Raw genomic sequence first — 23,199 nt, forward strand, 5'->3', positions numbered from 1 at the left:
TAACACTCAGAATGAAGTACCTCCAAATACAACACATGATTTCGATATAATTAATATTAGATTCGTAACATTTAACAAAATGTTAGCTTGGTGGACAACAAAAATTTGCACCTTCAATTTGGTGAAATATCTCAAATCAAATTTTATTGTCATTGTTAGTGCACAAGTGCAGTACAACGAAATGTAGGCTTGCGGCTCCAGAGAGTGTACATTTGGATTAAGACATTTAAACATTCAACATACATTTGGCTTGTAATACATTAACATAAACATAACCATAATAAAGTGCATTGGCAGATGTGCAGGCTTTAGAGTTTATTTGTGGAGTTCAGTAGGATGACAGCCCTGGGAAAGAAGCTGTTCCTAAATCTGGTCGTGCGGGTGCAAATGCATCTGTAGCGTCTCCCAGATGGCAGGAGGGCGAACAGACTGTGGCTGGGGTGGGTAGGGTCTTTGATGATGGACCGTGACCTCCGTAAACAGCGTTTCTGGTATATGTGCTCTATGGTCGGTAGCCGGGTGCCGGTAATGCGTTGGGCAGTTTTGACTACCCGCTGCGGGCTTTCCAGTCATAGTAGCTACAGCTGCCATACCATACTGTGATACAGTTCGTCAGGATGCTCTCTATTGTGCAGCGGTAAAAGTGCTTGCACATGGGTGGAGATGGAGCAGGAGTTAGGAGAAGGGTTAGGGTTGGTGGTCAAAGAGGCAGGGTGTGAGGTTTTTGGAGATGGGGTAATGTGGCACGGTTCAGGTTAGAAAATTCTAGAGTGCACGGTGTGATGCTCGAAGGCTCCGTCACTGTGACATACTGGGGGGGGGGGGGGGGGGGGGCGGTGGGCAGGAGGCATGCACACAGTCAGCCAACGTCAACAAGAGCAGAGGGTGTAAACTGGGACATGAGGCTGGTGGAAGTTTAAGTCTGGATGTGGGGCATGGAGGGATTTGTATGCGAGGAAGAAGATTTCGAAGTCAATGTGTTGGGGAATGGGGAACCACTGGAAGATAGTAATGCACTGAATGGTCACTCAAATGTTTTTGCAGACCAGTTGGAAAGGTAGACATTTTAAGCAGGAAGTTTAAGCTTGATCTTTAATGTATCAAAAGAATCCCCTACCAAATACACTTCATAGTTAAGCAATATCAACTTGTTCCCAATTTAAGAAAACCACTGATTCTGCTGCCATTTTAAGATTGTTACACCACAGTAACCATTCTAGAAACAACTTCCTCACAAAACACCGAAACCTCTGAAAGACAAAAGACGTGAAACTAATCGCAGTAGGAGTGAAAAGGATGAGTGAGGTTAGTGGAAAAGGAGAATATAGGACTAGCACAAAGCAGATTGGATTTGTTTTTGAGTAGAAGAAAATATTTAAAATCTGCCCAGCCTGAAGAGCCTACATATGATTTGTGACTCGCTCATGCAAAGACAGGTTAATGGCCAAAAATTTACCAGCCCTCCAAAGTTTATACATTTCAGCAATCCATTTGCCACGCAACATACCACCTCTACAATGCTGATGAAGTAACTAGTGTGGACACCATCATTCTGGGATTTTCACAGAATGGATCACTGTTCCAGAGTGGTGGAACGGTCATCAAGTGGGCTCCAGCCAGAAAAGGGATGCAGAGAATAGAAGAAATGGAATGTTCTTAAGGCTAAACACAGAAGTGGCCAAATTCTAATTTTAAAAAACTAAGAAAAGAAGCATACAGCAAAGCAACAGGCATCCTAAGAGTCAGAAAGAAGTGACCCTCAAACCTACAAAAAGAACGGGCTGGATTTTGTGATAAGAACGGTGAGGCAGCCTCACCGTTACAACGGGGAAAATCGGACAGCAACTTCTGGCGTCCAGACATGCGCAGTTAAACGCACAAATCCGGAAGTTGCTGTCAGAGATACCCCGTTCCTCCACAGGGTACACTGTTGCAGTCCTCGCTGACAGACTAAGCAGTGAAATGAATGCAACGGCGTGAACTTGCGGTACTTGCCCACTAGTTCCGCACTAAAAACAATTGAATAGGTTAGGGCTGGTATATTCAGGAGTGAGTTTTTAAAGGCATGATGTGATAATTACTGCTGAACAACCTCTCTGGTCCTGAAAATTTTATTTTACAAGTGTGGAGTCTCATTCCCTCAGAAGAAAATTAATGTTGGATATTTAAAATGTTTTTTTAAAAACTTTTTTTGTCTCTTATCTCTCTCCCTTACTCCTGTCTGTATTTCCCAATCTTTATTTTGCTTTCTGTACATCATTTCAATCTAATTTATACTTCCTGGTTTAGACTCTGCGTGTCTCAGTGAGGATTCTTCAATCTGATCGGTTGAAAAGTCTCACTATTTCTTGTCCTGATGCCACAGATCCCCCTGTAGAGGGCGCAACGCTGAAACAAACACCAGATTAGAGCAGGTCTGTGCTTTGTGGACAGGTGAATGTGAATGGCGAGCGGCGACCCTTAGCCACTGACCACAAAATCCGGGCCAACATATCCAGCATTAATTTTATCAGATTTCCTCAAAATAGTAGCACCAATGAAGACAAACACTTTGGCCCATTTGATTTCATCTCTCCAGAATACCAACCCTACTGTGCCATTTACTGCATCTAGCAGTCTCTTAAAATGAATCCAGTGTCCTCACCACAACCAATTTTCTTAGTAATTCATTCCAGCTGTTGATCACATCTGTGTAAAGAAATACTTTCTGGCATCTGTCACAACTTGACCCTTCAGAATCCAGAGTCTGTGCTGTGCACTCTTACCTTGGCATATCTGACGGTATTGTTCAACTTTACTTTTCCTAACCCAATAAGAATCTTCTATGCCTCTAAATGACGCCTTCTGAGATGTCTCGTTTGAAGGCTGAAGCTGCTTTGTTGCTCCACTGTGCAGTGCGAGAGCCTGGATAACTCCCTTCCCTCCACTCCCCTTATACTGCAGCCTGACCAGAACACTATGCAGCATCAGCATGACTTAACTTGCATTTATCCTTGAACTAGGATTACTCAATATATTGTGGTCACTTCTGGAGGAACTAAACATAGTGGCTAATATACAGTGGTCATTCTTGTGTTTTTTTAATGTACTTTCCACATTTTTATATTGGCTTAACGACAGCTGCTTCGGTTCCTTCTTGGGTCATAATCACCGTTTCCTGGTCCCTGACACCAAAATGTTTTCTTGCCCACAATGGAGGGGTAGGGGAAATAAGTCACTTTGATGGTCCTTTCCTAAGTTAAGTTTGCCAATTGGGTGCAAGCTTCAGGCCCTTTTCCCCAGGTTTTCACATTGAGGCAGCAGGTTCTTCGGTCCTTACTACATTGGATGAATTATTGTTGTAAGCCCTCAAGGTCATGATTGCTGTGCTCAGTGAATTGTGCTGTAGGTGTGGTTTCCCAAGCAAAGATGAGCTCATTGGGATAATCAATGTTATGCCAAAAGTATATGATTTATAAGCCTCACAGGATCAGAAGTACTGCTGGCTTTGTTCTTGTAAACCAATTTAATAATGAGGGAGAGTGAGAAGAGGACGAGGAGAGTGGGAGGGAGAGAACTTGCATTTACAGTATATAGTTTCTTGCATGACCTCGAAGTACTTTTGAAGTGTAGTCACTGTTGCATTGTAGGGAAATGCAACAGCCAATTTGCGCACAGCAAGCTCCCACAGATAAGAGATAATGACCAGATAATCTGTTTTATTTTTAAATGTTGGTTTGAGGGCTATTGGCCAGGACACCTGGAGAACTCCCCTGCTCTTCTTCGGAAAGTGCCAGGGAATCTTTTACATGCACCAAAGAGGATATTTGGGGCCACAGTTTAACGTCTGATCCGAATGTACTTTATAAACATTTTTAAAAATGACCTGAAAGCAGTAGGATACTGCAAAGTAATTCAACTTGTGACATCAGGATGCACGCTGCTCTCAATCCCACCTTCCTGATATTGCTCCAAATCATTTTGTGGGATCGTACTATTGCCCAGCAATTCAATTACTTTGCCACATAACTGGAATTGTAACGATCACATTCTGTAGGATAGCCAAAGAACAGCTGCCTCGAAAGTTAAAACTGTATGGCCTGGGATGCAAATGTGCTTGCAGTGATGTTGTAGTGGGTAGGCTGAACAGAGCAAAGAGTTGCACAACAAGAGAAAATTTTTGTTGTAGTCCTGAAGGAGCAACATGAGATTGTTTCCCAGGAGGCTGAAAAGGGAGTACAGCAGAGAGGCAAAGTGGAGGTAGGAGAAAATCAAAACCCAGAACTACTTTAACTGCCAGTTTAAGCTTTTCTGTAAAGGTAGCTTTAGGATTATTTGCAATTCCTTTCAGAAGTAGCATGCTGTATGAGAGATCAACGCCAACTGCACTTTTTCCAACACTGCATCAGCTGTTTCCCTTCGGAATCCGAGATCTGGAGAGTCTCCTGGCAACAACCCTATTTATAGAATCCATTTAAATGCCATCTTAAATTTCATCCAGCCAAACCTCCCGTCATCTTTTACAGTTCAAAGGGAACAACGGCAGTATTGGCTCTAGAACTGTGATTTTGCCTGCTTTTTTCACTGCTTTACAATATTAACACAGAGAAAAAAGACATAATTTTGATCAAATCAGAACTACCTCTGCACAATGATCCCTCTAGTATTTTTTTCATGGGCTGTCCCTTTAAATTTGCTGCGCATTAGCAGTATCTTCCAACAGGAACAGCTTGTGAGCGGCCTGCGCAGGACTTCCCAATTGATGCGCATAATGTGCATAGGTCCCTGAAGGTGGCAGGACATATTGAGAGAGTGGTTAGCAAAGTATATGGGATCTTGGGCTTCATAAACAGAGGTGTTGAATACAAAAGTAGAGAAGTTATGCTGAACCTTGATAAAGCACTGGTTAGGCCACAACTGGAGTATTACGTCTAGTTCTGGTCACCACACTTTAGGAAGGATGTGAAGGCCCTTGAGAGTGTACAGAGGAGATTTACCAGAATGGTTCCGGGGATGGGGGATCTTCGCTGCAAGGACAGGTTGGAGAAGCTGGATTTGTTTTCATTAGAGCAAAGGAGGTTGAGGGGTGATTTGATAGAGGTGTACAAGATTATGACGGGTTTGGATAGGCTAGACGGGGAAAGACTGTTCCCACTAGTTGATGGTACAAGGACTAGAGGACACAGATTTAAGGTTTTGGGCAAGAGATACGGTGGGGGGGGGGGGGGCGGCGGGGGGATGTGAGGAAAACCCTTTTTACGCAGCGATTGGCGAGGGCCTGGAACTCGCTGCCGACGGAAGTGGTGTAAGCTGTTTTCAAGAGGAGACTGGTTCGGCACTTGAGGGAAATAAACTTGCAGGGCTACGGGGATAGAGCGGGGGAATGGGACTGCCTGGATTGCTCTACTGAGAGCCGGCACGGACTCGATGGGCCAAATAGCCTCCTTCTGTGCCGCTATGACTCTATGATGCGCGGCCATGCACTCGCGTACCTTAGGGGGAACATTGCCTGTGCATCTGCTGCATCATTTTACACTGATTTTCCAACCACAATGAATGGGTGAAAAGTCTCACACAATATTAAGTCTAATTTTTGTTGAAAGCAATATTTTCAAATGCAGCACAAATGATATCTGTACTGAAAAAGGCAAACATTCTTGATTAATCAGGTGCTAAATCACTTGCATTTGGTAGTACTCGTCGCTATATTTCAGTCTAAAGTACACTCAATCTTTAGAATATAAAGTCTTTTAAATTACAAGATTAACTGAACACCGTCTTTATGATTTCATTCAAGAACTCAGCAGTTAGGGGATCATGAGCAGTGATCACATATCCTATCACGTCATAACACAGAACATCCAGCATACTGCACCACTCGAACAATTTTGTTTACACAGCAATTGGTGATAACGTCAAGGATTTGACTTGAAGGAGTTACTAAGTGTGACAATTTTTTGTAACCATATGTACCGATGCTAGACTCTTGTTCTTGGGTTTCTCTTCACCTTCACCAATACCACAAAACAAGAAAGAACTTGCATTTATATAGCGCCTTTCACAACCTCAGGATGTCCCAAAGCACTATACAACAAATTAAATACTTTTGAAGTGTAGCCTCACTGTTGTAATGTAGGATGTGCGGCAGCTATTTGCATACAGCAAGGTCCCACAAATAGCAATGTAGTACATGACCAGATCATCTGTTTTAGTGATGTTGGTTGAGAGATAAATATTGGCCAAGACACTGGGAGAACTCCCCTGCTCGTCTTCGAATAGTGCCATGGGATCTTTTACATCCACCCGAGGGGGCAGACGGGGCCTCGGTTTAACATCTCATCCAAAAGACAAATATTCACTGACCATTGTTCCCCTCTTCCATGATTTTGCCTTTTGTGGCTCTTGAGCCAGTCACTAGACTGATCCGGATGGAATCTCGCTCCGAATCCACTTGGTCCAATTTCCTATAGAATAATTTCATCTGCACAGTAGAACATGGTTAAGAACTATTATTGAGTGGAGAAATCAAACACAACAAAATGTAAGGAAAGAGGGAAGAGGGAAGAATAAGACAAAAAAAATAAAGATTACTTTGTTCACCGTACCAGAATAATCAGTCATTTTGTATTTTAACTTTTTATGGTAAAGTTATCTAAAAATAAAAGTATGGAGTGTAATACAAAATCTAGAAGTTAGAGTACAGCAGAATGATTGATTCCTTTCACACCTTCCATGATAGACCAACCACAATTTGGAACTGGGGAAAAATGCAACTGGTATTATCTACAGTTACAAACTGTGCTGCTAAGTACAGTGGCGAGCAGATTAATGTGTTGAAAGTAATCATACACAAAAGGGAGCAATAGCAGTCTGCGATATTCTGGGAGCCAAATAATGACCGTATTCAAGTCACCATCGTGAATAAAAGCCAGTAGATTTTTTATTAAATAGTTGAATAATTATTTATGGTGTGGAGATGCCAGAGTTGGACTGGGGTGGACAAATGTAGGAAGTCACACAGCACCAGTTTTATTTGAAATCACAAGCTTTCGGAGCGCTGCTCCTTCATCAGGTGAAGTGGAGAGATGCATAAAGACACAGCTTATATAGTCAGAGAATAATGCCAGATGATTACAGGTACTCTTTCTAACTGCCATTTATCACACCTCGGCAGAGAGATAATCACAGCAATCAAAGGTGTGAATAGTGTCCAAACAGGTTAGTCAGGAAAACATTACATCAAAGAACAATGAGGTGGGGTCACAAGGGGTCAAATGTTGCAGATGCTGGGGTCTGTATGAAAAACAAAAAAGACAAAAAAACATTTTTTTTTTTTGCATCTGCAACATTTGACCCCTTGTGACCCCACCTCATTGTTCTTTGATGTAATGTTTTCCTGACTGACCTGTTTGGACACCATTCACACCTTTGATCGCTGTGATTATCTCTCTGCCGAGGTGTGATAAATGGCAGTTAGAAAGATTACCTGTAATCATCTGGCATTATTCTCTGACTATATAATCTGTGTCTTTATGCATTTCTCCACTTCACCTGACGAAGGAGCAGCGCTCCGAAAGCTTGTGATTTCAAATAAAACTGTTGGACTATAACCTGGTGTTGTGTGACTTCTTACAATAATTATTTAGATGGTGTGTATTTTACAAATCAATTCTTTATAAATTATCGATTTGCCATTTGACAAAATCTTTCCAGTTTCAGAACAAACCAAGTGACAGAGACAAAGAGGATGATTCACCAACAATCCACACCTGGTTCGAAGGCCAAAACTGGAATAGGCACACTTGCTTTGGTTTGAAGGTAAACTTTCACATTCCCAAACTAATAGAAAATATCGCGAGGCTTATTTTGACAATTATTTCAGTGGCGAGCCTCTAACACATAGCAGGTCTCTAAATACAGCATAGTAGTGGTATTACACTGCATTACGAGGAAGGGAGCAGAAATATAAACTTGAAATAAAAATTACATTTGGGGTTTCTTAACCCAAACTTTACAATTCTTTTGAAACTATATTGAAAGCATTAAAAAGTTGGATACATTTTTATCAAAATTCATAATTATCTGAACAAATTTGACTATAAGTGAACATGCCAACAGGATAGCAATACTGCAAACTAAACCTTACTGAATTGTAACTCTGGATAAAATACAAGGCTTGTAAAAATAAGATAAAATGTTATCCTCACAAAATGTACCCAAGTTACAAGGTACTTGCTCCTATAAACAGATGTTGATAGCCTCTTGCCCTCATTCTTCAGTAAGCAGGCTCATGAATTCAACCAGGTTCTTTGGAATTGCAAGGCTGGTCATGGTCCCTGTAGTCTTCCAGACTTTCATTTGGTACATGTGAATGCAGGAACACGACCAAAATATGTGCAGGTGGAAAGTGTTTTGACTGAAGCCCCTCCTCTAATTACGTGATATGGAGGGTTGAAATCAAGAGTTTGTGGGGCGGGGGGGGGGGGGGGGGGGGGGAAAGAGAGAGAATTTGGTCCTTAGATTTTTTTCTACAAAATGTGGTGTTGAGGGTCTGCCTTCATATTTTTTGCCATTCCACATACACTAACTGGTTTCCTAGGTCTCATTCCCATGTTTTCTGTGGAGTGTGTGTGGCTGAAGCACCTGTGCAATATAACCTAATGTGAATGAATAATGGTCAGCTACCAGCTGGAACTGGAGAAATGCCAGCTTGTGGCCAGATATCAGAAGAAGTTCAATTTGTGCAGCCCCTTTTCCCACCTCCCCATCAACACCCAAACCATCTTCCAGGAGAAGGAAGCAGCACATCAACAGTGATCAGCCTAAGACAAGCTGCGACAGTGACTTCAGCAAACAACACCACAAAGAAAAAGAACTTGCATTTGTACAACATCGTATCACATCTAAGGACATCACAAAACGCTTCACAACCAATGCATTGCTTAGAGATGGCGTCACGTTTGTTATGTAGGCAAGCAATTGCACACAAGGTCCCTACTAACTGCAAATGGGTGACCACTGAATCAGTTTCTGGTGGTGTTGGCTGAGGGAAGGATGTTGACCAGTGCACTGGCGAGCGCCTTGCTCTTCCTTGAATAGTGCCATGGGATCTTTAATCTCCACCTTAGAAGGTAGTTGGGACCTTGGTTCAGTGTCTCAGCTGCAAGACAGCCCCTCTAACAGAAAGCGGAACCCGCACCCCCCCCCCCCTTCCTTCCCCCTTGCTACGCTCCAAAATCCTGAGACCAAGGATAAATAAATAGTTCCAAACTTTAAGTCCACGCTGCTCCTAGTGCAAGCACATCCATGCTTATGCTTAATGTATCCATGTTCTCCTCCCACCTGAATCAAAATATACAACATCTTCATAAAATATATTTGTACACCTAGACGTGTGACAATTTAGTAAGAAAACATGTATTTAAAGGAAAGCTAGATAAACACACGAGGGAGAAGGGAATAGAAGGTTATGCTGAGAGGGTTAGATGAAGAGGCGTGGGAGGAGACTGTGCTGTAAATTCTATGTGAAACTGTTAAGTGAGTTTAGAAGCAAGATGTTTTTAAGGGGAAAACAAAGCTACATTTCTCAATCTCAAAATGCTATCAGAAAATAAACCAAAAAAGGACGTTTACTGAGAGTCATGCTACCAGTACATTTATAACTTATGTTGCACTTATCCAACAGTGATAAGTGACGTGACACACATGACTGAAGTGACAAGAAATGTATGATTGCTCTCAGTCTGAGGGAGAGTAAGTAAACTAAACCACGAGAAGAAACCATGGGGGCCGGATTTTGCTATGAGCGGCGAATGAACAGCGCCAGTCATTCATTAGACTTGCACTTGCCCACAGACTTCCTATGGGGTTTTGCACTGCAAGTTACTGTCAGCCAGCACGGATAGAGGATTGGTTAGTGGACAGAAAACAGATCGGACAGAAAACAGGTCATTTTCAGGTTGGCAGACTGTAACTAGTGGGGTGCCGCAAGGATCATTGCTTCAGCCTCAACTATTTACAATCTATATTAATTACTTAGATGAAGGGACCGAGTGCAATGAATCCAAGTTTGCTGACGATACAAAGCTACAGTAGGTGGGAAAGTAAGCTGTGAGGAGGACACAAAGAGCCTGCAAAGGGATATAGACAGGTTAAGTGAGTGGGCAATAAGGTGGCAGATGGAGTTGAATGTGAGGAAATGTGAGGTTATTCACCTTGGTAGGAAGAATAGAAAAGCAGAATATTTTTTAAACGGTGAGAAACTATTAAATTGTTGGTGTTCAGAGAGATTTAGGTGTCCTCGTACAGGAAACACAAAGTTAGCATGCAAGTACAGCAAGCAATTAGGAAGGCAAATGGCATGTTGGCTTTTATTGCAAGGAGGTTAGAGTACAAGAGTAAGGAAGTCTTACTGCAATTGTACAGGGCTTTGGTGAGACCACACTTGGAGTAGTGTACACAGTTTTGGTCTCCTTATCTGAGAAAGGACATACATGCCTTAGAGGCAGTGCAACGAAGGTTCGCTAGATTGATCCCTGGGATGAGAGGATTGTTCTATGAGGAGAGATTGAGTCGATTGGGCCTATACTCTCTGGAGTTTAGATGAATGAGAGGTGATCTCATTGAAACATAAAAGATTCTGAGAGGGATTGACAGGGTAGATGCTGAGAGGTTGTTTCCCCTGGCTGGAGAGTCTAGAACTAGGGGGGCACAGTCTCAGGATAAGGGGTCAGCCATTTAAGACTGAGATGAGGAGGAATTTCTTCACTCAGAGTTGTGATTCTTTGGAATTCTCTACCCCAAAGGGCTGTGGATGCTGAGCCTTTCAGTATATTCAAGGCTGAGATCGATAGATTTTTGGACTCTAGGGGAATCAAGGGACATGGGGATCGGGCGGGAAAGTGGAGTTGAGGTCGAAGATCAGCCATGATCTTATTGAATGGCGGAGCAGGCTCAAAGGGTTGTAGAGCCTACTCCTGCTCCTAATTCTTATGTTCTTATAAACATCCAAATAGCACAGCGCCTTCTACAGGGCATCTGGAACCTGTGTGAACAGGGAAAGCAACTGCGCATCTCCTTAACCAAACAGATTGAAGAATTATTAATGAGCAGCGCAGAGTCTGAACTAGGAAATGTCAGTTGGAATACTGAATTCAATGTCAAATCAGGTACAGAAAGCAAAGTAAAGAGAGGGAAAGAAAGACTGGATTAAGAGAGAGAGATAAAAGAGAAAGAAAAGGAACAAAAACATTTTTATTTACTTAAAAAAAAATCTCCAACAATAATTAAAAGCTAAAGGAATGAGACTCCACACTTGTAAAAGTTAATTTTCAGTGCCAGAGGGGTTGTTTGGCAGTAAATAAGCATTACCATGCTGTTAAAAGAGTACTTAGACTGGAATGGACAATCTCTAACTTTTTCCTGACTAGTTTAATCCATATCTATGAGTTAAGTACACTAACTTCACCTTGAGATGCCCTTTCGGGATGCTTACGGAGGAATGTCTCATCTCTGACCAGATTTCCACGTTTAACTGCGCATGTGTGGTCGCCGGAAGTTGCTGTCTGATCTCCACATATATGACGGTGAGCGTTGATAGACCCACTGTTATTTTCACAGCAAAATCCGAGCCATAGGATTTATTTTATCCCTTGCTCCCTAGACACATTTTTCTTAATGGCCTTAGCTTTTATTTCCATCAGTTCAATTTGTAGATATCACTGAGGAGTTGAATGGTAAAATATGAATATTTCATGATGTGGAAATGCATTATACCTTGAACTAAATATATATATATTTTTTTTTAAACACACGTCTAGGTTGGTCCATTTCAAGATCTTGAAAACTACAGCACTCAATATGCTAAGTGCTATGTTCTTCACAAAGGAAGATCTTATTTTTGTGGTGCATTTTTATACTCAAAAGGAAGCAGCAGGACATTCTGAATACCCAGCATTAGCATCAACCAATCTTGGGTCAGGTGAACCAAGCCAGGTGCAGAGTACAGCTCCTAACATTCTGCCCTTAAAATGTACCTTAATCCCAATAGCAGAAGAGTGCCCTCAATGCACGAATATGACTTCCTGCCCTTCCCCAATTTCCAGAAGGCAATTACACTTGATGGGATACAATTCTATGTGCACCAGGTGCCCACCAGTACCTGCCCTAAGCGGCCATTGCTTGTGACAATGAGCACTGGCGGGCTACTTGATGCTGTAGCGTATCACAGCAGATCCCAATCCTATAGACAAACATGTTCACTTGCCAGCATAGATCACTAGATAGGAACTGGGAAGGAGACGTGGGCTACTTTTCCCCTCCCTACCATACGGACAATGAGGGAAAATTATAACAGCCCTAACAGTTCCCACAACTAAGATCAGTTGGAATCATAGAATGATACAACACAGAAGGAGGCCATTCAGCCCATCGTGCCTATGCCAGTCTTTGAAAGAGCCATCCAATTAGTCCCCCTCCCCAGTGCTATCCCCATAGCCCTGTAATGTTTTTCCCCTTCAAGTATTTAGCCAACTGGAGGGCAGCTGGAGCCCGTAGAACTGCATCCCACCAAGAGTTAACTCAGCCCAAGTCAGGGGTTGAAGCTCGGACCTCCTTGGTCTGTGTGGTCGAGTACCGCACCAGACGGTGCATTTCATTAACCCATCTGAAGAGCTGGCACTGCAATCCCTCACACACCACACCTGGGACCGGGACCTTTCCAAGTCAAACTGAGCACACATGGACAGTCTGGTACTATGGGCCATCAACAACTGAGAATTGGATCAAGATTGCCTCAATTCATTTTATTTAGGCCTTCTACAGCCAGCAGGAGAAGAGACTTTCATCCAAAAGGCTGTGATGAATTCAAACTCAGGTTCAAGGTTTTAAAAGGAATGTATGTTAGCCCTCTGCACCAAATTCCATGTTCCAAACAGCAGCTGCAGCAGGAATGTTGCCCCATCTAAGGACCGAAAGCTGCAACCAGAAAAGTATTACTCAAGCGCTTTTCTCCTAATGCAATAAATTGTCTGGCTCATTTTAAACATTTATCTCTTGCTACACTTAACACTTAGGTTTGTACCTTACGGTTCCTGAACAGTCAGCATTCTAGCTTGTCAACACATGTATAACATTCAGTACTCAATAAGATAGAAACATCCCCACATTTTGCAATGATTTTCTAATTTTTTTTTTGTAAATTCCCAATATAAATAGTACAAATTACATTAGATGCACAAAATATGCAGAGTTTGCAATGAAAATACAACATAGTAACTGCCAGGAGATTAAACCAACAGCTAAAAGGAAACAGAATACAGCGAACAGTCAGCACAGATTCTGAGTTTGCAAACTCCAAGAAAGAAAGTCTTGCATTTATATAGTGACTTTCATGACCTCAGGACGTCTCAAAGCGCTTTACAGCCAATTAAGTACTTTTGAAGTGTAGTCACTGTTGTAATGTAGGAAACGGGGCAACCAGTTTGCGCACAGCAAGCTCCCACAAACAGCAATGTGATAATGACCAGATAATCTGTTTGTGATGTTGAGTAATAAATATTGCCCAGGACACTGGGGATAACTCCCCTACTCTTCTTCGATATAGTGCCATGGGATCTTTTACGTCCACCTGAAAGGGCAGACGGGGCCTCAGTTTAACGTTTCATCTGAAAGATGGCACCCTCCGACAGTGTGGCACTCCCTCAGTACTGCTCTGGAGTGCCAGCCTAGATTTTGGTGCTCAAGTTTCTGGAGTGAGACTTGAACCCACAAACTGCGGGCTCAGAGGCGGGAGTGCTACCAACTCGGCTACGGCTGACACTGGAGAGTCTAATCCCAATAGGAAGACACTAGATTAACAAACAGCATAATTAGAAAGAAAACTTACTACACCCTAAAACAGGGACCACGGAAGTCCCACAAGCAGTTGGCCAAATACACAAGGGGCCCCACGGAGGTGAATACTTGAAGCTAAAGCGAGTAGAGCAGATTACCCCACTTTTTAGCTGAGATGTAAGCATCATGGTTATTCCCCCATGTTCATTTAAAGGCGCTAGGAGCTCACCAGCCTTGTAGAAACTAAAATAAAAGACAAAAGAATGACCTTGTCCTCTGGCAAGGTGAAACAGAATCAACAGCTACACGTGAGTGCAAAAGACAAAGCTGAAGCATTTGCAACCAGCTTCAGCCAGAAGTGCCGAGTGGTTGATCCAGATCGTCCTACTGCGGAAGTCCCCACCATCACAGAAGCCACTCCAGCCAATTCGATTCACTCCACGTGATATCAAGGAACGGCTGAGCGCACTGGATACAGCAAAGGCTATGGGCCCCTGACAACATCCCGGCTATCGTGCTGAAGACTTGTGCTCCAGAACTAGCTGTGCCTCTAGCCAAGCTGTTCCAGTGCAGCTACAACACTGGCATCTATCAGACAATGTGGAAAACTGCCCAGGTATGTCCCTTCCACAAAAAGCAGGACAAATCCAATCCGGCCAATTACTACCACATCGACTCTCAATCATCAGCAAAGCGATGGAAGGTGTCGTCGATAGTGCTATCAAGCAGCACTTACTCACCAATAACCTGTTCACTGATGCCCAGTTTGGGTTCCGCCAGGACCACTCGGCTCCAGACCTCATTACAGCCGTGGTCCAAACATGGACAAAAGAGCTGAATTCCAGAGGTGAGGGGAGAGTGACTGCCCTTGACGTCAATGCAGCATTAGACTGAGTGTGGCATCAAGGAGCCTTTGTAAAACTGAAGTCAATGGGAATCAGGGGGAAAAACGCTCCACTGGCTGGGGTCATACCTAGCACAAAGGAAAATGGTTGTGGCGGTTGGAGGTCAATCATCACAGCCCCAGGACATCGCCGCAGGAGTTCCTCAGGGCAGTGTCCTAGGCCCAACCATCTTCATCATAAGGTCAGAAGTGGGGATGTTCGCTGATGACTGCGGAGTATTCAGTACCATTCACAACTCCTCAGATAATGAAGCAGTCCATGCCCACATTCAGCAAGACCTGGATGACATTCAGGCTTTGACTGATAAGTGGCAGGTAACATTCGCGCCACAGAAGTGCCAGGCAATGACTATCTCCAACAAGAAAGTGTTTCACCACCACCATTTGACATTCAACGGCATTACCATCGCCGAATCCCCCACCATCAACATCCTGGGGGGTCACCATTGACCAGAAACTTAACTGGACCAGCCACATAAATACTGTGGCAACAAGAGCAGATCAGAGGCTGGGTATACTGCGGCAAGTGTCTCACCTCCCGACTCCCCAAAGCCTTTCCACCATCTACAAGGCACAAGTCAGGAGTGTGATGGAATACTCTCCACTTGCCTCAATGAATGCAGCTCCAACAACACTTAGGAAGCTTGACACCATCCAGGACAAAGTAGCCTGCTTGATTGGCACTCCATCACCTTAAACATTCACTCCCTCCACCATCAGTGTACTGTGGCTGCAGTACCATCTACAAGATGCAATGCAGCAACTCGCCAAGGCTTCTTCAGCAGCACCTTCCAAACCCACAACCTCTACCACCTAGAAGGACAAGGGCAGCAAGCGCATGGGAACACCACCACTTCCAAGTACCCCTCCAAGTCACACACCATCCTGACTAGGAAGTATATCGCCGATCCTTCATCGTCGCTGGGTCAAAACCCTGGAACTCACTCCCTAACAGCACTGTGGGAGTACCTTCACTACACGGACTGCAGCGGATCAAGGCGGCGGCTCACCACCTTCTCAAGGGCAACTAGGTATGGGCAATTAATGCTGGCCTTGCCAGTGACGCCCACATCCCATGAATCAATAAAGAAAAATACTTATTAAAGTAACATTTGACAGAGGTAACAGCAAAAGATCAAAAAATTCCGCACTCCACAAGTGTAACGCACATCTCGAACCCCAGTCATAGCAGCTTAAAAAAATTGATCTGTATCAGTTGAGGTTGCGCTGTCGGAGTGATCAGCAATGATCTAATTGAATGGTGAAACAGTCTCAAGGGTCTGAATGGCCCTGTCCTGTTCCTATGCCATGTCCTTCCAAGTCTGGACAGCAGCCAAAGTCAACATACAACATCACAGTATTAAGAGGTTCTGAAATAGTTTTAGTAATGGCTGTTAGCAGGATTGTGCCTCACCCAGATTAGTCTCCAGATGGAGGTATGCAGAGTTTTGGCCTGTACATAAACCAACAAAGAAGCAGAAACTCGGATTCCAGAGCTCCCTTATGCTTTGTGGTGACATGGGTTTCATTTAAAAAATGAAGAATAAACGTGATAGAAAACAGGATTTTAAGTGTTCTTGTAATCAAAAGACAAATTATAATGGTCTAGCAACGTGCACTTTTGCACAGCTTCCAATACGGCTTTAGTTTTCTGAATCCTGACCTAAATCAAAGTAAGGCAGGCACAGTACAGACACTGTTTAGTAGCATTCAAGTCTTGCATTCAAAAATTAGTTTAGATTTTAAATTAATCTAAACATAAAAACATAGAATAATAATCATGGGGGATTTCACAGAAGAAATTGGACAGAAGAGGTAGGTAAAGGGGGATAAGGGAATGGAGTTCCTACAATGTGTACAGGACTCCTTTCTAACTCAATATCTAAAAAGCCCAACAAGGGAGGATTCACTACTGGATCTAGTAATGGGGAATGAACCAGAGCAGATAAGAGAAGTAAAAGTAGGGGAACATGTAGGCAATAGTGACCATAATATAATACGCTTTAAGATGATAATTGAGATGGACATAAGTATGATGAAAACCAGGTTAATAGATTGGAGAAAAGCTGATTTTGAGGGGCTGAGAATAGAACTAGGGGGAAAAAAATTAGCAACAATATTGTCAAACAACGATGTAGAACAGCAACAGCAACTTACATTAACGATTTAGACTTTGGAATCAAAAACACAATTTCTAAATTTGCAGATGACACCAAATTGGGGGGATAGTCAATACTGAGGAGGACTGCAACAAATTACAAGAGGACATTAATAAACTTGCAGAATGGGCATATAATTGGCAAATGAAGTTCAACACAGATAAATGTGAGGTATTACATTTTGGTAGGAAGAATAGGGAGGTCACATCACTTGGAGGGTGCGAGTCTAGGTGGGGAGGAGGAACAAAGGGATCTCGGAGTACGACCAAGTGCTGGAAAATGGGATTAGAATAGATAGGGCTTGATGGCCAGCGCAGACACGATGGGCCGAAGGGCCTCTTTCCGTGCTGTATAACACTATGACTATGATTAAATACACAAATCACTAAAAGTTGCGCCACAGGTTAGCAAGGCCATAAAAAAAAGCAAACCAAGCACTAGGGTTTATTTCGAGAGGGATAGAATTGAAAAGTAGGGAAGTTATGCTAAACCTGTATCGAACCTTGGTTAGACCACACTTGGAGTACTGCGTACAGTTCTGGTCGCCATATTATAAAAAAGGATAGAGGCACTGGAAAGGGTGCAGAGAAGATTTATAAGGATGATACCAGAAATGCGAGGGTATACATATCAGGAAAGGATGAACATGCTGGGTATCTTTTCTCTTGGGGGAAAAAAAAGACTGAGGGGTGGCCTAATAGAGGTCTTTAAAATTATGAAAGGTTTTGATAGAGTGGATAGAGAGAGAATGTTTCCACTTGTGGGGAAGAGCATAACTAGAGGCCATCAATATAAGATAGTCACCAAGAAATCCAATAGGAAATTCAGGAGAAACTTTTTTACCCAGAGAGTGGTGAGAATGTGGAGCTTGCTACCACAGGGAGTGGTTGCAGCTAATAGTACAGATGCATTTAAGGGGAGGCTAGACAAGCATATGAGGGGAAAGGGAATAGAGGGTTATGCTGATAGATTTAGATGAGGAAAGACGGGAGGAGGCTCGTGTGGAGCATAAACGCCGGCATGGACTGGTTGGGCCGAATGGCCTGTTTCTTTGCCATATATCCTACGTAATCCGATCTAATAAGATACTTTGCTCAAGTGATCATTATTCTTGCTTGGGCACTGACAGTGAATGTCGCCAGTCTACTTTACCATGGAATGTCACAATTGAACCCATTCTTGTCCTTGCCCTACATCCACACACATGTACTTCCAACAGACATTAAAACATCCCTCTGGCTGTCTCACAGACTGGGGATTTTTCAAATATTTGTCCTTGGAATGTGGGTGACACATAGGCTAGGCCAGGCCAGACTAGGTAGGGGTGGCTAGTTCCCTTTCCTGAAGGCATATTAATGAACCAGTTGGGTTTTTACAACAAGTTTGAAAATCATTTTTCTGGTGACAGCCCACAATTACTCAGATTTACTGAATTCAATTTCATAACTTGCCATGGTGGGATTTGAACACACAACCTCTCTGTTGCCAATCCAGTACCATAACCACTAGGCTACCATGAACCTTAGAAACATGCTCAAAAGCGCAAAAGACTAAAGGCCAGCTATCGATGTGTGCATAATACAAGTATTGGAGGAAATGACTGCTATACTTTTCAGGATCTAATTTATCAAAGTTCTATTGAATGGGAGAAATATACTGATCAGTTTTACATATACTTGTCAGCATAAATAGGTGAATTAAAAAAAATAAAGCTGCTGATTGCAAATTGCAACTCAGTATCGTATTTCAGCTTTTAAAACCTCTGAAAGCCCATAGATACTGTTTTAGAAACTGCCTGTAAAGTAGTGTGATGCGTAGAACAGGTTTTGTCCCAATTTGTAAGTTTAAGAACTGTGACCTTCTAGAACCACGTTATAAACATGAAGCATGTACTAAAAGAGCAGCGGTATCTTGGCAACATCCTCTAGCAGATTAAAAGCTGTGGAGCCAAGGGGAAACAAAACTGCCTGAATATATTCTTTGCCCAGTGCGAAACCTGAAGGCATTTTATAAAATAAAAGTGTAATATCAAATATGCACAGAACCACATTTACTGCAATTACAGGTCTCTAAAGTTCAGTGAGTTTATCCCAACTTCTAAATAACATTTCTCAAAATATATTAAATGTTAAGTTGTACTTATGACCTCTGTAGCTAAATGCACACAAGGCCACCCTCATTAAATATACTTACAGCAATTTTTGTAGACTTAGAATTACCTTGCAGTGCATGTTGCAACATTAATCAAATTTAAAAAAAAAGGGCCAAAAAATATCAAAAGCAGTTAAGTGTTTCAACACTTACTGAATCACGTTTAGGTTATGCTATCCATCAAACCTGTAACCAAGGCAATATAAAATACATTGCTTTAGGGGGTTTTGATGAGAGCAAGATCAGACAGCTGTAGTATTCACCTTTTATCTAGGTACTGTTGACTTAAATATCTATAGTTCTCAGATGAATAAGCCACTCCAGAAGTCCAGAATCAGTAGCATTAAAGTGCTAGCAAGATGCTACCGTTTGAGTTTAATTCTTTCAGTTTGAAAACTGTGAGCCTTGGTTGTCTGCTATGTTGATCTACAGAATCCCTTCAGCTTTGTGAAAGGTCACACAGACATGCTGGGCCTAGTAATTGTTAATTCGCAACCTTGGTGTCATATTTGACCCAGAGATGAGCTTCCGACTACATAGCCACGCCATCACCAAGACCGCCTATTTCCACCTTCAGAGCATCGCCCGTCTCCGCCCCTGCCTCAGCTCATCTGCTGCGGAGACCCTCATCCATGCCTTTGTTACCTCTAGACTTGACTATTCCAACACACTACTGTCTGGCCTCCCACATTCTACCCTCCATAAACTTGAGGTCACCCAAAACTCTGCTGCCCATGTCCTAACTCACCAAGTCCCATTCATCCATCACCCCAGTACCTACACTGGCTCCCGGTTAAGCAACGCCTTGATTTTAAAATTCCCATCCTTGTTTTCAAATCCCTCCATGGCCTCACCCCTCCCTATCGCTGTAATCTCCTCCAGCCCCACAACCCTCCGAAATATTTGAGCTCCTCCAATTATGGCTTCTTGAGCATCCCCGATTTTAATCGCTCCAACATTGGCGGTCGTGCCTTCAGCTGCCAAGGCCCTAAGCTCTGGAACTCCCTCCCTAAACTTCTCCACCTCTCTATCTCTCTTTCCGCCTTTAAGATGCTCCTTAAAACCTACCTTTTTGATCAAGCTTTTGGTCACCTGCCCTAATGGCCCAGAAATTTGGGTCGGAGGCTCCCCGCGGGTGCAAGCCCCCGACCTGCACTTACCTAGCGCGCCGGCCATTGTGCTGTGGGCCCGCGTGGGATTCCGATCCTGGGCCTCCTCCAACTGCCAGCGCGCAGTGCTTGCGTATCCCAGGGGCGCAGTTAGTTCGATGCGTCCCCTGGGATCACGTGGGCCATGGAGAGCCAATGGTAGCAGGGAATGCTTCATTCATAAAATTGACAGGAGGAGCTGTCAAAACTATAAATACTATAAGCCCCAAAACATCACTAAAACTTCAAATAATTTTTTTTTTTTTTTTTTTAAATCACATTTTTAAAATAACTATAAGTTACATAAAATAACTATTTTAAACAATAATTTAAATTTTCGGAAAAATTAATTACATTTTCTAACGGGGCTAAAAATAAACTTACCTTTCTTTAAAGTATTTAAAAATAATAAACCTGTGGAAAAAATGTTTTAATTTTAATTAATTCACCACTTACCTTGTTAAAAGCAGGCCGTGCGCCTGCTTTTTACATGTGTAACTCCTGGAGATTTACCCTCCCGGAGAAACCTGGAAAAAAAACGCAAGTTCCATGCGCACGCGCTGCCTCTCCGGCGCACGCGTTCGACCTCTGAACCCCTTCCTTTAAGGGAACGGAAGATCCGGTTTCCCGCGCATGCACGAAACCAGCACTTCCGTTGGGCCTACGGGTGAGTAGCCCGTGCGTACTCACCCGTGGAGACCCGAATTTCTGGGCCAATATCTCCTTATGTGGTTCAGTGTCAAATATTGCCTTATAATGCTCCTGTGAAGCGCCTTGGGATATTTTATTATGTTAAAGGCGCTATATGAATTTACGTTGTTGTTGTCGTCACAAGAGGACGTTCCTCTTTGTGCATTAGCAGAGACTACTACAAAACCGTCTCTACCTCATGCAGTCCAACATAACTCATTATCCATTGCAGGATAGTGTGTAATACACAGAGCAGAGAGAGGCAAGGCGACAGAATGTGCAATATGTATGTGGACAGCGAAATTTGAGGCCAATCATCAAGCTGGAGACATCTCGGTGCAAAATAGGGCAGCTTGAGCAAGATAAAGTATAATAGAATTAAATGCAGCTGGTGTAGATATAATTAACTGTATTCCTGTAAAAATATGTTCAGACAATAGAATCTTAAATTAAACATATCATATGACTTTAGGAATGTACGAGTCAAAATAGTCATGTGTGGGAGGCTACCGTGGTACAGAGAAGTCCAAGTAAAGTGGAAAGGTACTGGGAGAAGCTCAAAGGCTGTTGCCTTGAACAAGAGGTGAGATGGAGCCTCATGTCTAATGGTTTTGTGCTGAGACTAGCCAAGTGATACATTGCAGAGTTGGACAAATCTGGTTTGAATCTGTTTTCAGACAAAGTGATAGCACGTGGTACTAGGGTTACATCATATCTTATGACAACAAGTAGGTATGTTATGGTAAATGTATAAATGTAGAATGAAATGTACCTTTGGGAGGGGGGGGGGGGCGGGGGGAAGGTACTTTAGATCAAGGGTTCTCAACCTTTTTGCTTCTGAGGCCCCCTCCTCCCGTGTTATAAAAATTCCACAGGCCCCCTGTAACACAACACCAGTGTTTTCTGCATAAAAATTAATATTTGGCTTCACCTACTGTCCAAGAAGAATGACCACTTGACCAGAGAGTTTCAACTGTGCAGCCATACTTGAATGCTATTCAAAATTGACCTCCCAGTCTTAAATTGTATATAGTTTAGGAACATGTTGAATGTATTACATTTTCAGAGTTTATTAGAATGACCTCTGTAAAATGGATATAATAATACCCCTAACAAGAGACACGTTACAGTAAGCAGACTAGATATGCTGGAGGACGCCTGCCCAACTTGTTACAATTTAGCTAGTTTTATATAATAATGGGAGCACATTCTTGTGGGAGTTTAAAACTCAATCACAACCAGGGTCACTGGAACATTGCAGATTATGGCAAAATAGTGTGTATTCTCTTTCATTCCCTGCAGAGAAAGTGCTGCCAAACTTTTCCCTTCTCCCAGTTCACGGAGGCATGATGTCCCCCTCCCTCCCGAGTTCATGGAGGCACTCATGTCTCGGTTCATTAATGCTGCTGCCCCAAGCTCCTACCCGATGCTGCTGCTTCGCTCCAGGATCAGACTTTGCCAAGCCTTGAGGATGGGAATTCCTGAGCCTTGCACATTGGAATTTCTGATCTGGTATTTCACAAGATTAAGAATTCCTACCTGCAGCGTGCAGAAGAGTCTGATCGCAGAGCGAAGTAACTGCTGCATCAGATAGGAGTTGGGAGTGTCAATGAACGGTGAATTGTGAATGGAGCAAGATGATTTTGATGAAGGGAGATGAAGTTTCTGTGGAAATTTTTCCCAGTGGCCCTACTTAGCGCTGTTGCTCAAGTGGTTTTTCACTGGCCTGGACTGGTGAAGCTCTTAGTCTCCAATGGGTATCCTACTTGCAAGTATAATTAGACTTATTTGTTTGCTTGTAATCACGTATATGTTCAATAGATCTTGAAAGTTAACTTGTCTCTACAGCCCAAGCTTTTCTTAGGACTGAAATGGAAGTCCCAAACGCTATCAGTACAACCCGTCTCTGGCTTAAAGTGGCAACATTGATTTCACCAGCAATAACCCCTACAGCTGACACATTCTCCCTGACAGGGTACATTCTTGCTCCGTATATCATGTTCTTTGATAAATGTAGTAACTATATTTCTAATGGCCAAATCTCAAAAAGCTTGCACACTGCTTGGCTGCAATACGAATTTGGTCACCAGGACCAGATGGGATGCATCCTAGAATGCTGAGGGAAGTGAAGGAAGAAATCGCCGAGGTACTAGCCATAATCTTCCAATCCTCCTTAGAAACAAGGGTGGTGCCAGAGGACTGGAGAACTGCAAATGTTACACACTTGTTCAAAAAAGGGTGTAAAGATAAACCCAGCAACTACAGGCCAGTCAGTTTAACCTCGGTAGTGGGGAAGCTTTTAGGAACAATGATCAGGGACAAAATTAACAGTCAC

The 23,199-nt window shown here is 42.9% G+C and overlaps 1 protein-coding gene and 1 long non-coding RNA gene across 3 annotated transcripts in view; one reads left to right on the forward strand and one right to left on the reverse strand.

The window, feature by feature from the left end:
* The window catches only part of zdhhc8b (zDHHC palmitoyltransferase 8b), a 262,473-nt gene that overhangs the window by 189,893 nt on the left and 49,381 nt on the right, over positions 1–23,199 (reverse strand). The window lies entirely within an intron of this gene.
* On the forward strand, positions 3,986–13,122 carry LOC147103546 (uncharacterized). Its single transcript, XR_015081789.1, has 3 exons — positions 3,986–4,239; positions 7,693–7,797; positions 11,799–13,122. It is a non-coding gene; the product is annotated as an uncharacterized LOC147103546 (long non-coding RNA).

Source organism: Somniosus microcephalus, chromosome 19, assembly GCF_052327205.1.
Source record: "Somniosus microcephalus isolate GS21.2 chromosome 19, FLI_Smic_1.0, whole genome shotgun sequence".
Lineage (NCBI taxonomy): Eukaryota > Metazoa > Chordata > Chondrichthyes > Squaliformes > Somniosidae > Somniosus > Somniosus microcephalus.